Raw genomic sequence first — 12,125 nt, 5'->3', positions numbered from 1 at the left:
AATAAGGCTCTTTTCCTACCACATACCACACATATAATTAATATGGATGGGTCACAGGCTTAACAGTTAAAGCTAAAACAGTAAGCCATCTGAAAATGAATGTAAGATAAGATGTCTGACTTTGTTATATATAAGATTTTTAGAGAAGACACAAATAGCAGTAACCACAAAATAAAAATATAATAAAGTATATGACATTATAATTAAAACTGCTCAACCAAAATGCTGTTACAAGACATGAATATAACAAAAATACTAATTTAAACAGGTTTCTGAGAAAGCACTTGTATCTAATACATATAAAGAACTCCTAGATATGTACTCAGAAGGTAATGCAATTGTCCATGAACTGAGATAGATGAATAACAAGTAAGCACAAGAAAAGTTGCCCCACGACCCTAGTGGCAGCAGCTTTATTTGTATCCCAAACTGGAAATAACTCAAATGCTATCCACGGGAAAGTGGTTAAGCAACTTTTGCTATATTAATATCACAGAATAATATTTGGCGATAATAAAGAAACAAGTGATTCTTATGTGCATCAATCTCAAAAGCGTTTTTGTTGAGTGATAGCAGCCAGCACAATAGATGCATGAGTTCCTTTATATAAAGTATTAGGATACAAAGACTAGGAGTAAGAGCTGTGGTTATCTCTCAGGGTAAGTAGAAAATTAAATGTATGAATACAAGAAATTTTTGTGCAGTAAGGGTTGTTCTAAATGCTGAATTAAATGGTACATAGATATATACTTTTGTCAAAATTTCTCAAACAATATATGAAAGATCTGTACATTTTTCTGTAAATATACTTATTTTTTAAAATATTTTAATATAAGTACCAGACCATAACCTTTGTAAGATTTTTTTTTAAAGGTATTTTGGAAATTTGGGATATTAACACCTCATCAGATGTATTGGTGAATATGTTCTCCCATTCTGTGGGTTGTCTTTCTTTTGGTTGATGTTGTCATTTACTGTGTAAAAACATCTTAGTCTGATGTAGTCCCATTTGTTTATTTTTTCTTTTGATTCCCTTGCCTGGGTTGATATATCCGATAAAATATTGCTATGAGCAATGTCCAAGATTTTGCTGCCTATGTTTTCTTCTACAATTTTTATGGTTTGGGGTCTAACATTTAACTCTTTAATCCATTTTGAATTTATTCTTGTGTGCAGTGTAAGACGGTGCTCTAGTTTCATTTTTCTGCATGTATCTGTCCAATTTTCCCAACACCCTTCATTGAGTAAACTATCTTTTGTCCATGGTATGTGCTCGCTTTCTCTGTCAAATATTAATTGACTATACGGGTGTGAGTTTATTTCTGGGCTGTCTATTTTGTTCCATTGAACTGTGTCTATTTTTATGCCAGTACCATGCTGTTTTGATTGTTGTGGCCTTACAGTATAGTTTCATATTAGGTAGTGTGGTTCCTTCAACTTTGTTCTTCTTTCTTAGGATCGCTGTTGCTAAGTGGGACCTTTTGTGGTTTCATATAAATTTTTGAAATATTTGTTTTAGTTCTGTGAAATACATCGTTGGAATCTTGATAGGAATTGAGTCGAGTCTATAGATTGCTTTGGGTAGTATGGATATTTTAATGATGCTAATTCTTCCTGTCTATGAACATGGTATGCGCTTCCACTTATTTACAAAAGTCAACACCAAAAACCAAACAACCCAATTAAAAAAGTGGCAAAGGACCTGAATAGACACCTCTCCAAAGAGGACATACAGAGGACCCACAGACATGTGAAAATAAGCTCAAGGTCACTAATCATCAGAGAAATGCAAATTAAAAACACAATAAGGTATCATCTCACACCTGTCAGAATGGCTATCTCCAAAATAATCTATAACCAACAAGCTGGTGAGTATGTGGAGGAAGGATAACCCTTTTGCACCATTGGGTGGAATGCAGACTGGTGCAGCAACTGTGAAAAGTAGTATTGGAGATGTCTCAAAGCATTAAAAGTGAATCTTCCTTTTGACCCGGTTATCCCACTTCTGGGAATATATTCAAAGGAACCCAAGACACTAATATGAAAGAACATAAGCACCCCTATGTTCATCGCACCATTATTTACAATAACCAAATATGGAAGCAGCCCAAGTGTTCATCAGTAGATGAGTGGATAAAACAATTATGGGACATTTACACAATGGAATCCTACTCGGCCGTGAAAAAGAGAAGAACATTTTACCCTTTGTCATAGTATGACTGGACCTGGAAAACATTACGCTAAGTGAAATAAGCCAGTCAGAGAAAGACAAATACCATATAATTTCACCTATATATGGAATCTAATGAACACTCTGAACTAACAAGGAAAATGGGGACAGACTCCTAGATGGAGAGCAGATGACAGCTAAGGGCATGGGGAGAGGAGATTTGGAGGTGGAGGGGTTGAATAAAAAGGAAAAAGGACTCATGGACAAACATGGACAACAGTGTGGTGATTATGGTGATCGGGGACTAAATGGTAAGAAAAAAATACAATAAAAAAATTGTAAAGCATCAGAAAAAAAGTAAAAGCTGTGTGTGTGTGAAGAATATTTAACATGAGAACGGCTTCCAACACACTTTTAAGTGTCTAATACAGTATTGCTGACTACAGGCAAGTGTTCACAGCAGACCTGTAAAGGTATTTATCCTGCTTAACTGAAACTTTATGCTGAGGAATGAGTAGCACCCCATTTCCTCCTTCCACCAGCACCTGGCAACCACCAGTCCAGCCTTGGACTCAATTAATTTGACTATTTTAGACAGTCCTGATAAATATATGTTTGCAGTATTTCTCTTCCTGAAATGGACTTACTCATTTAGAAGAGTGCCCTCGAGATTCAACCACGCTGTCACATATTACAGAATTTCTTTCTTTATAAAACAGAATAAAAGTCTATTGTGTGTACATACTATATTTATTTATCTTTTCATCTGTCCATAGATATTTAGGTTGTTTCTACATCCTGTCTATTATGAATAGTGCTTTGATGAAAATGGGAGAGCTAATATTCAATAATACGATTTCCACTATTTTCTACAAATATCCAGAAATGGGATTTTTGGATCATAGGGTAGTTCTATTAATTTTTCTTTGAGAAACCTCCACACTATTTTTCATAGCAGCCGTACAATTTCGCATTCCCATAATGCACAAGGGTTCCAATTTCTCTACCACATTCTTGCCCAAATAGCTGCTTTTGTTTGTTTTTACTTCTTTTAATGTAAATTTCTTTTTTTTCCTTTTAAATTTATTGGGGTGACACTGCTTAACAAAATTACACAGGTTTCAAGGCACACAATTCCACGACACATCATCTGTACACTATTCACCACCCCATTCCGGCCTCTGTCCATCACCACCTCCCCGTACCCCACCTAAACCCAGCAATGACCACACTGCTGTCTGTGTCCATGAGCTTTTTCTCTTTTTTTTCTCAAATGCTTCACACCCCCAACCCCCAACCCTCACCCTGACAGTCTAGAAAGAAAGGTCAAAGCAAGGTCACTTTGGAATGTTCAAATAATAAAGTGGAAACTTGGGAATAAAACAGGAAAAAGAAAAAAGATACTCCACAAAATCTCAGTGGGAATAAAATACAATAAATCAATGCCAACGGAAATCACAACGTTTTTGCCATTTATTTCAAAGAAAATATTTTGTCGTATGTGCTGGGAGGACATATTAATATTTAGAGCTGTACAGCTGTGTCTGATTGACTGGGAGACTTCTGATTGAATCATATCAAGCAATTCAACTTATTGCTCAAAATAGCATATTTTCCCCTAGCAATCATGGCATATAGTATTAAACTATTTAATAAATGTTTTAAAGGTGTGGCACCCAGTGATCTCTGTCCCCGAAGCGTCATGCCCTCTGTACTCTCCCCCCCTTGGGTGCGGGCCGTCCTCACTGACTCCCTTTAACAAGACAGCGGAAGTGGCGGGACAGCAACCTAAGATCAGCTTATACTGGGGTTGCGCTTTCGTTGTGGGCACCACCGTTCACCCTTTCTCTCTCTCGGAGCTCTCTGAGGGGGAGAAATCTGCCTACAAGGCGGCAAATAACTGGTCAGTGTAGTCAAAGCCACAGCGAACATGAGACCCACCAACAGCTACACGAGTGAACTTGAAAATAAATCCCGCCCCAGGTGAGCCTGAAAAGACATGACCCCTGGCCTGATTACAGCCTGAGCCAGAGGCACCTGCTAACCCACAGAAACCAGGAGAAAATAAAGGCTGGTTGTGTCAAACTGGTAGGTTTGGGAGTACTTTGTTATACAAGAGTCGAAAGTTCATACAAAATGCATATCGGAATGGGAAACCAGAGAGAAGTTACATGAACATGAATGACTGATTCAGACTCACAGAAAAGAACACAATAGAAATGACAATTTGAACATTTAAACATGGAAAAAGTCCTTGTTCAAAAAACTGAATTTACTATTTAATTTTGATTAAATTTTGTGTCAACTTCAAAATCGGCATCATCCCAATTTTTTTCGTAATGCATTAATTCTGTATGACACCTACTAAAAGCTTTGATCACAAAATTTAACTCTGTTCCTTTCTTCTAGATACTTAAAATAATACAGATCCGTGGATGTGAGCAGTTAGAATTGACAGCCCTATGAGAACAGGTACTAGCTCCCTAAGTTATGATAAGGAACAATAAGAACAGAATTAGGGACAAATACCATGGCGAGATTGAAGTGCATGAGTGGAGACGCACCAGTGGCAGCGACGTGAAATAATGAACAACGCATCGCTATGGCATACAAAAGGGTCAGAGACGAGGGACTTGGGCATTTAGAGAGGCGTACGAGGAGAGGTGTGAATGGAGCATATTCACCTTATGAATGTGTAGACAGTACTTTCCACTGCTCACTCTTACAATACTTGGTGTTTTTTTTTTTTTTCCTTTCTCTCTCTGAAAACCTGGCATGTAGACAAATCCCAGAGAGACTGTGACCATTATAAATTAAAAATGGCCTGATCACGTTATGGAAGAAGCCTAGCCACCTAGCACCACCCACCCAGCAAATAAAGAACAATAAAGAGGACTACTGAGTCATGCCACTGCGTGTGTCTGTGTGTGGGTTTAATTTATCTGTTACAGCAGCTAGCATGTTTTGTTCTGACTACTGTACTCACCGGGGGAAAGATTCTTGTGAACCTCTTTTAGGGGGATCGTGAAGATCACAGTGAAGATACTGAGAAGCTTCTGTGTGTAAAGAAATGCCCTTAGCGGTTAAGAGCATAAATTCTTGATCTGCGTTTGAACCCCGGCTCTCGCACACGGGAGCTGTTCAGTTTGGGGAAATTTATTTAATTCTCTGCGCCTCAGTTTCCTCGTGCATGAAACGGACTCACTGGTTGCTAACTTTTACACTTGCTGTAAGGGGTAAATGCGGAAAGACCTTTGAGGTGCATGGAATAATAACTGGCCTACCTAGAGCAATGCAATACTTTAATTTTCCTCCTGTTCGCCAACTTCCCCTTTTCCTTGCTCTTCTCATTCGTGATGAGCATGTTTATTGAATTCTTTTTTCCTTCTATTTCCACATGGGCATTTTTTTTCAGAGACCACACAAAAGACCAAGGAAAATAAAACATACCTAGTAATTTTGACGTAAGTACAAACAATTTCAATCAATGAAAGCTGACACTTGAGTAGAAAATACATGTCGAAAGTTTGACTCCTAGTAAATTGGAGGGAAAAGAATCTATGGGGGGCCTTTGGTATTCAAGGATAAAGACTGCATATAGAGAATAAAAAGTTAAATAATACAGGAAAAATGGAAATTGTAACTTAATTATGTTTGCCTTAAAATATTATATTTATATATGGTTTTGAAGATGAACCTTGTTAAAATCTTACTATCCATTTTGGGATAAGACATTTTTTTAAATGTTGAGATTATAAATCCAGGCAATTAGAATAGAAAGCCATCATATCAATCTTAGGAATGGTACAATTTTGATATCTGAACAACATGACTAAGGCCCCATCCTGTTTTTTAATGTTAATAAAATAATCATTATTATTATTGTAATAACAATGGCAGACATTTATATAATGGTATGTGCTAGTCACCATTATCAGGGCTCAATATTCTAATTCATTTGATCCTAGTAAAAATTCTATGCAGTACTTGCTACATTATCTCTATTTTACAACATGAAAAGTTTCCTTTTTAAAAGTAAGCTTAAATACCTCTTCTAAAGCCATATATTTAAAGAGCACCGCAATACTGCTGATGATATATGAATTGTTACATCTAGGTTTTTAATTTAACAGATAAATAAAGCCTATGAGACAAATATATTAAATATTTTTTTTCTTTTAGGGTATTAGGATTACTTTGAACTAACTCCTAAAAACACGCCCCCAGAACCTTATGTGTCCACAGAGGAACATGTCTTTGACAACCAGAGGGAAAGGTACAGCCTGTGGCCGTGAAGGAGACTTGCTCCCTGTGAAGTTAATGAGTTCAGAAGATCAGTTCTGACTTTACCAGACTTGTGCTCAAACCAGCTGAAAATCTAGGCCAAAGATCAGCATGGAAGGGAGTGCTGTAGCATGAAATGAAATGAAAAGGATGCTCCATAAGCAAACACAATGATAAATGGCAGTGCGCTGCACTTTACGAAATATCTAATGGCACAAGTGTGGATCAATGCTCACTCCACTTTTGTCCAGCAGCATTTGTAATTAGCTGGGACACGAAGCAATGAGTAGAGTAATGACTCTAACAGGTAGTGTTAATTTGAGAATTAAAACAGGCATCTAGAGATCAATATGCCTATGTATATAGAAAGAAAGATGATAAATATTAAAGATAGATAGATAGATTGATTGATCGATTGATAGGGATAGGTATTGCCTGTAAGGAAGAAAGTTCTTCTAGTTTAACACTGTTAACATTTGGTTCTCTAAATAAATTTGATGTATTTAGGATAGTAAACAGAATTTAATAGTTATATGATGGTTGAGTTTCTTTATATATTTCCGTCATGGTAATGGCTGAGATAATTTAATGCCATGTTTGAGGCTCAGTCTGGATACAATTCTTGCATCCGTCTAGAAAAGCTACCTACACTTTATTGCTAGTTTACCTGTGTTCTGGTCTACAATTCCTTACTTTCAGGATCTTTGCTGTCACTAACTGTCCTGTTACCTCTTACCTGTCTCTCAAATCCTTTACAATGTGTTACAGTTATGTACATTTTTATGTTCAAGCTTAGGAGAATCATATACAAATAGTCATGGAGTGAGGACCTAATGATGTTATTCTCATGAGTAAGGTAATGAAGGGAACACTGTAACATATATTTATTAAAGTTCTCTGTTTTCCTAAAGTGAGGTGTGTAGACATGATCTCCACGTAGGTGATGGGACCTCCAAATCCCTAAGGCTTCAAATGCCATGTCCTGCCTTCCCCTGCTCATCCTCTTCTTTCCACGTGTTATCATTTCCTAGATGAATTCGGTAGAATCTGTTTGCAAGACTGAAATATTGTGGAAAACTACTTCGAAGATAAATAGGAGGAAAGAAAAGAATAACTTTAGTATAAGTGCACAATTCCTCCCCAAATACAGTTTTTCCAATATATCATTTAAATTTGTCCTCTCAAAATCGTCATACTCCCAAGCAACTATTCGCATGCATTACTCTCTTGTTTTCTATATCCATGTTGACTATAACCCATAATAAGTATGATAAACTGCAGTTTTAAAAAAAGCACTTATCCAAAGCCTTTTTATAAACTGCAACTATTTAGCTCTCAAGAGGTATATTAGCCACTGCAACATTTTGAAGCAGCACATAAATTTTTTTTAAAACTTTCTTCAAGGAGATCCTGCTTCGTATTGTTGAATAATATTAACATCTTAATTCTGCCTTCTCTAAATTACCTTGCTTCGCAATGTAGATATTGATACAGAGAGATCTGATTAAGATCCCTGGGGAGAAGTAGGAGGGGCTGTAGGAGGAGGTTGCCCAGGCAATGGAGAGCAGTCTAGGATGGGATTGGCTGAGAAGCTGAAGCCTCCAGAGCCGATGGAAATAAAAAGAGGGCGGGCTCTTTGGCTCGTGAGCCTTTCTGAGCCTTTCTGGCTCCTGAGTTGGTTCTCTCTCAGGCTCTCAGGCTCTGGCTCGGGCTTGGGCTCAGTGGCTCTCTCTGGCCCTCAGGCTCTTCTTCCTCAAAGGTGCCTGGATGACATGCTGCAGCTGCCTGTATTTCCCAATGGATGGCATTTGGGATGGGAAAGAACTCTGGACACAGCCTAGAAGAGGGCTGGCATGGCAGAGGGCAGAGGAATAAGGAAAAATACGTCCATTCCACTTTCCCCACTTTCTATATTTTACCCATAACACCTCATCAAACATCACCGTGCTATGATTTTATCTGTCTTGCTTAATCTTAGAAGTGATGGCCCACTTTTTACACATAGAATATACCACTCCTTTGTATTGACAGTTAAGATTTATTCTTGATTAGCATCATGGTGAAGGGAGTTTTAAAATTTCTGTCCCTTTCCCCTCAGCAAATAGACACAAATGATACTCCCTAAGGACAGCATTAGGCAAACAACCTAATCCCTAGCTGTGGATGTTCGAGGGGCCGTATCCAGGAGAGCTACATTACCATACTTTAACAAAATAAGGACTGCTTGCACATGTGTGTCAGGAGCACAGATGCACTATTAATTCAATCTGGAGCAATACATTTCTCCCAAAGAATGGAGGAAAATTTAAAAATACCTCCTGGGATTGGCCATTTGGAATGGCAAAGATGTCATTGGTTAATTTCAGCATCCTTGCCCCTGACAGGGAATCTGCAAACAGAATTCCTGCTGTGTGGATCCCTGGGAGCTAGTTTCAATGCAAAGCAAGCATTACTTAATTCCTAGGATCAACCGGGCTAGTGTTAGAGCATCACTTTTTCCCAACACTGTAATAACCACAGCTGAGCCTATTCATGGGCAGGGAAAGGGCAGGAGAAGGAAAATTCCCAGGATTTGTGTGACCCTCAGAAATAGCGCTCCTGAGGGTCACCACAATCCTCAACGTCACCTATTCATATTCTGCAGATAAACTGCATCATTAGCAAGGTGCCTAGCTTGCTGGCTGAGAAATTATATCTAGGTGAAATCAAAGAGCTGACTGATTGGGATACTGCACAAATTCCTGGTATAGGCATATTGGAATTCTTAAAAAATATAACAGACACCTGCAGCATACCATTAGAAATAACAAAGTATTTAATGTATTTTTAAAAAGCCAAATTAAAAATTGTTTGGAATTTAGGTTCTTATTTTTTTTTGCCAGGCTTAGTTAGATAACAGAAGGAAATAATTTAAAAGGTAACTTTAAAACTAGACAACAAATTTCAGAGATTTTATTATAGGAATTCTATTCAAAAATCTTATAATCAAACAACATAGGCAAGATGGGTCCACATTGAGTCTTTCCTCATGGACTACAATACACATTAGGATAAAGAGCCTTTCACCTCCAGGAATGTGGACATCTTTACAGACTTTGTAATATGTTTAAGTACATAGTACATAGTACAAGAACCAACAATTATAGATTTGATCGTGGTTTGTGTTTTAATCTGAACTGCACCTTCTAGACCATATGCATTCTTAACAATATGAATTTAAGCTTAATATGTTATACAAGATACAACTAGTTCTAAGTTTCATAATAGATTATGTCTTCCCTTTAATATTGCTTGCAGATTTTAACACAATCTTTTTTTATACCTACATGTGGAGAATGATTGCTTCATAGTTACAATTCAAATGCCTTGTCTTGAAGTAACTGAAGTAATAATAAAAGCAGGAATAATTAAGGAGCAGATGTTCACAAAATGGAAAAAAAAAAAAAAAGACTAAAAACATTGTCTGATCAAAAGTGAACAGAAAAGAACCCTAAAAAAGAAAGACTGATGAAGTTACCATACAATCTGGTAGGTTGCCGACTCATTGACTAATACTACTTTTCAACAAATTTTTGTGTTCAAGTTTCTTTGAAGCAAAATCTGCTCTTAATTTATTGGTGCTACATAAAGGAATGAGATATAATGAGTAGCCACTAGACTTAAAAACTCCTTTCTCCCTCAACTCTTTCCTCTTACGAAAGTCTACAAAATGAAATTGCCATTCTCTTCTATTGAAACACGTGGTCAGAATGGTACCGTGTTTTTATAACATGAATAAATACAGAACTGAGATACATCACATTACAGGGCTCCACAAAACTGCGCTCACTGCAGTTTCTTAACCCAATTCCAGAATGTATAAACATGTCTTAATGTTGATATTTATACTATCTCTATGGCAAAAATAGGATGTTTTTGCTTTAAGTAACTGCTATAAACCAAATGTTAGTTTCCCCTCTAAATTCACGTACTGAAGTCTTCATCCCCAACGTGATGGTACTTGGAGGTGGGGTTTAGGGAAGAAATCAGGCTTAGATGAGGTCCTGAGGCTGGAACCTTGGAAATGTATCAGAAGAGAGAGACCAGAGCTTCTCTCTCTCCCCCAAATGAGAATACAGGAAGGAAGCACCCTGCGCAGGAGGAAGGGGGCTCCTCCCAGCAGGTGCCAAGTCTGCAGGCGCCTTCTCTTGCACATCCTAGTCTCCAAAACTATGAGGAGTGTTGCAGTAGTACTTTGTGGTCGAGGGCGCGGAAGTAATCCCAGCAGACAGAATGAGAGATGGTCGGAGGGCTGCCGCTTGCTCAGGCAGGATCAGCACTGAGCAGGGCAAGCACCTTCCTTTTACTGGATTTTGCGGATATGCTAATTAAGAGGGAGGGCCCGGGAATGAGCTCACAGGCACATCCCGGGAATGATCACAATGTACTTGAAACTTACAACAGAGGAAATTCAAAAGGTCAGCTGAAGAGAAGGCTTCCTGACAAACAAGTCTATATAGCATTCATAGACAGAAAAACAGGAAAATAGAAATCCAATCACTTATCCTTTTAAGGCTAAGGAACGGATGCACTGTTCAGAAAGCAATTAAGGTTAAACACCATTTGTACTTAGTTTTGTTTGATTTCCTTATCAACATCAGGGAAGATGGAGTACTCACTCAGCAAGATTCTTTTTAATTCACAGGATGTTTTTAAGATCCTGAGGCCTGAGCAGTCAGAGACTGTCGGCACCAGCGAGTCCAGCTCGCTGCTCAGATCATTAAACACCTGGACCGAGAGGCATGTAAACATACCTCAAATCAGAAGTCTTGATTTCCAGCATCAGAGGAGTCAATAACTGTTACTTCGCCCACCAGGTCTGTGGCATTTGGTTAGAGCGGCCCGCACTGACTAAGATGATGACTTACTCGGCAGTCCCAGTCGGAGGGCAAGAGAAGACCTGTGCCTTGCCCAGCAGGCAGGCAGAGGCAGCACATCCTCCCTGCCTCAGCCTTTTTGGTCCATTCAGGCCCGCAGCTGACTAGAGGATGCTCATCCGGACTGGGGAGTGTGGTCTGCTCTGCTCAGTCCTGCAATTCAAGCGCTGACCTCACCTGGAAACATCCTCACAGCCTCACCCAGATGTGTTTAACCAAATATCTGGGCTCCCCCCGTCTGTCGTAGTAACTTGGTTAGTGTAACCACTAAAAGCTCCTTTCTCTCTTTTCGTTATTTTAGAGCTCTGTAAGCTCTTATATTTGTCCATCCATTCACTCATCTCCCCATATTATGCCCCGGCAGCATGCTCAACCATGAAGAAGAATAAAAAACTACACACGGAATGCTTATAACTAATAAATAGTTTGGGTACAGTGGAGAAATTTAAATACTAGAACGTGATAGCTTCTCTATTTATCTTGTGGACCAAATTATAAGGAAAACAAGCAGGTAAAGTTTTTCCAAGAATAAAGAGGACATAAGACATTTTAACTGGGTCGCCAAGAACGAACACAATTTCACAAGAAAATGACCATAGCAGCCCAAGGGAATAGCCTACAACAAGGCACGGAGGCCTGAAGGATCATGGTTCGTGTGCTGAAATGGGAGGGCTCAATGTAGGGACATTGATAGTAAGATGCTGGAATAGACAAGAGCCAGACTGAAATCTCCGAGCCCTTACTATCCTTAATGA

This window comes from Furipterus horrens, unplaced genomic scaffold (genome assembly GCF_987537825.1).
Source record: "Furipterus horrens unplaced genomic scaffold, mFurHor1.1.pri manual_scaffold_9, whole genome shotgun sequence".
Classification (NCBI taxonomy): domain Eukaryota; kingdom Metazoa; phylum Chordata; class Mammalia; order Chiroptera; family Furipteridae; genus Furipterus; species Furipterus horrens.
This window is presented reverse-complemented; position numbering follows the sequence as displayed.